Raw genomic sequence first — 3,466 nt, 5'->3', positions numbered from 1 at the left:
TGTTATTGGCCTGAATACCTCTGAAGTCAGCAGGAAATGTGACGCTTCTTACCATGTTTAAAGGATTTGCTCACTATGCAATGCTGTCAGGAGTTAACATGCAGGCTGTGAGTCCGAAGCGGGAGGAATTATGATAACCTTGGTCTTGTCTACATCACCAATCTCAGGAAGTACTGTTGCCTACAATCCGTGTGTTTGTTGTAGTCCAAGAAAAGAGATTTACGTTGGAGACGATAACTCGCGTCATTGTTTACTGTAGGGTTTGTACCTTTTGCATATCGGTAACATGTATTAATACACACTTACACACCAAAGAAAATGTTAAAATGTGAATCAGGCAATAGGTGCTCTTTAAAGTAACATAACGCATAAGACTATTTTTTGCATTTTTATGACAGCGTAGCCCACTTGTCCTCTTCTGAAAGTTAAGTTCTCAAAAACAAACGGTTTAGACAGGATGACAGAATCTCAGTTGAAGTAAAAATTGGGACAAATTGAGTGGTGTCAAGGTGCAGTCAATAAGAACAATAAACGCTTATCCAGAGGATACGCGAGTTTGGGCATGTTGGCTCTTTTGTCACCACAAAAAAAGGTTGTAAAGCATGTTTGTAACTGAAGAAGGGAACTGATGAATTAACCCCTTGAGACCTGTTTTTTCAGTGTCTGGTTTTGATTGGTTGATCAGCATTTTTATTGGTTGGAACCACAAAACATCTGATGTCCATTCCAGTGGACGCAGGGTCTGAAGGGGTTAAATGCTATTATTACTATAGCTTAAACCAGGGGTTTTCAATCTGTGGGTCAGAACCCACTTTTGGGTCGCACAGTGGGGTAAGGTGGGTCGCGCAAAAAGTAACTTTGTGGTGAATGACACAAAAAACAGTTTGGTCCAATTAATGACTAGCATTGATTTTAATGTGATATAACATAAATTATTTTATTATTTATATTATATATTTAATTAATTTCAGCAAACTAATTAAAGAAAAGAAACGTAAATAAAAACTAAATTAGCCTACAAAAAGTAGTAGTACAAAAAAGTTTTCGTAAGTAAAAATATTTATATTTACTTAAATGTTGGTGTCTCCCGGGATAGATTGTACATAATGAGTGCGTCCCAAAAAAAAAAAAAATGTTTAGGAACCACTATTGAACTAATATCATACAGACTAAAAATAAAAATAAAAGAGTTTTGCTCTGTATTTTACTGTTATGACACAATTTAATATTTATCATAATAGAGCAGCTTCACTATAAAAAATATGAATTCAATTTTTAGGTAGGCTATAATCAAATTTTTCTTTCTTGAAAAATTTATGAATTGCTGTAACTTTTCTTCAATTAAATGGAAAAAAGTTAAGCTATAAGTAACAACAACTTCACAGTCAAGATAAAAATACTAAGCTAAAAAAGCCAATTTGATTATAAACATTTAAGTCAACAAATGTTTTAGTCACAGTGTTGGGCAGGAAGGATTAAGTTGGATGGTTTGTATAACAGCGTTTTTGTGCTAGACCACCAGTTTCCAGTAATTAATTTCTGTCAGGCTTTTTTCCTGAGGGCATTCCCTGTTATTAAATGCTGAGAGGTTCAGAGATCAACCCTTATCTGAAAGAGTTACACAGTGGACACAAGTTTAGCAGCGCTGTAAGAATCATGCAACAAACCAACACATTAATGATAAAATAAAACAGAGAGGTTCAACAAAAGAAGAAATAGATCAGAGTTCACACAGAGAGTAAACTTAAAAAAAAAAAAAAAAAAAATCTGTGGCAGTTTTCCATATCATCCACTGCTTTCATTAAAATGATTTATAGAATAATAGATATAAAAGATAATAGAAGCCAAATTACGTTTTATTAATAGCAATAGCCGTCAATTCGCTTTAGACCCGATATAGTCCGGAGTAACCCACTTCTTGCCAAAATAAACTTGAATTTAGTATCATGTCGTTTTTGTCAAAATAACTTATGAGATGTATGATATTACATCATTTAAGGAAGGTCAGCAGTGATGCAGGGTGTTTGCTTTCATTTATTTATTTAATTTTATTTCATTTATTTTGGGCTTTATTATTATCTTGCTTACCATCATTTATCAAAATATTTTCTTTTGTGTTCATCAGAAAAAAAGAAATTCATACAGGTATAGAACAACATGAGAATGAGTAAATGATGACAGAATTTTTATTTTAAAGTGAACGATCCCTTTAGGTGACACACCACAAAAGGCACATTTTTGCTCACAACTACAAAGTGACATTTTAATATGCTATAATAAATTATCTATATGATATTTTGAGCTAAAACTTTACATGTGTACTCTGGGGACACCAATATTTATTTTACATCTTCAAAAAAGTCTTGTGAATTGTCCCCTTTAAAAATTACTTCAGTTGGTAAAACTTTTTACAATTAAGTAAAATGATGTAAAAAAATGTTTTGGTGTGTTACCAATTGAAGTATTTTTTTTTAAGTTGGTCACTTTTTAGTAAATATGGTGCAGTTTTGGCCTGACCAGTGTTGACACATAATCGCAAATTGCTTTTCTATCTCTAACACCATACTGTTTTCTAGTCAAACTTCAGTCAAAGCAAACCAACTGCAGTGGCTCTTATAGCATAAAATGTGTTCATTGCATTGCATGGAAACTCATTTCTCATTTTTAATGCATTTTTTTGTAACATTGTTTTGCTGGAGTGCAAGTAGTTAGAGTACAGTAGTTTGAAAGTAACCTTAAAATAATCTGAAAGCATCTATGCAGTAACAAAATAATACAATAATGTCACTTTTATATTGTTCTACTTTTTTTCAGTTTTAGCAAGTAACTGTTAATTATTATGGGAAAACATTTTTTAACTCATGAAGCTTTAAGCACATCTGTTGTTCCCAAATGAACACAGAAATGCACTCATAATGAATTACCCTGGGCTTATCTTTGGCAGGTGAAAAACACATTTGCTCCAGATACGTGGTGAATGTTTATGTGAAGAGAAAAATAAAAAAAGATGTCATGTATGAGATTCAGTAATTCAATTGCTTTAAGAATGCATCTCGTGGGAAAAACTCATCTCTGTAAATTTGTTCCTCATTATTCAGTTCATTCAGCTGAAGATGATGCAACACTAATGATTTAAGAGATTAATACAACCACTAACAGGGATTTTATTGTTGTGTGATGCAAAATTTACAATGTGTTATGTTTCTGCTACATTTAGCCTTTAGTACAGACAATTCTTTCCTGCTCACATTTATCCTGTTGCATCCAATATTGTGTGTGTATATTGGGAAGAGGACGATTTTAAACGATATTAAAGAAAGACACTGAGTGCTAAAGAAGAAGTTTTAGCCTGTCAGTGATCACTGTGGTATCTTAAAGATGAATAAAGAGAAAACTAGAGCGTGTGTTGAATTGATAAGCAGCAGTGCAGGCCTCTGCTTGCTAACTTCACATCTGTCATCAAGTG

Source organism: Paramisgurnus dabryanus, chromosome 3 (assembly GCF_030506205.2).
Source record: "Paramisgurnus dabryanus chromosome 3, PD_genome_1.1, whole genome shotgun sequence".
Taxonomy (NCBI): domain Eukaryota; kingdom Metazoa; phylum Chordata; class Actinopteri; order Cypriniformes; family Cobitidae; genus Paramisgurnus; species Paramisgurnus dabryanus.
Note: the sequence above shows the minus strand (reverse complement) of the source record.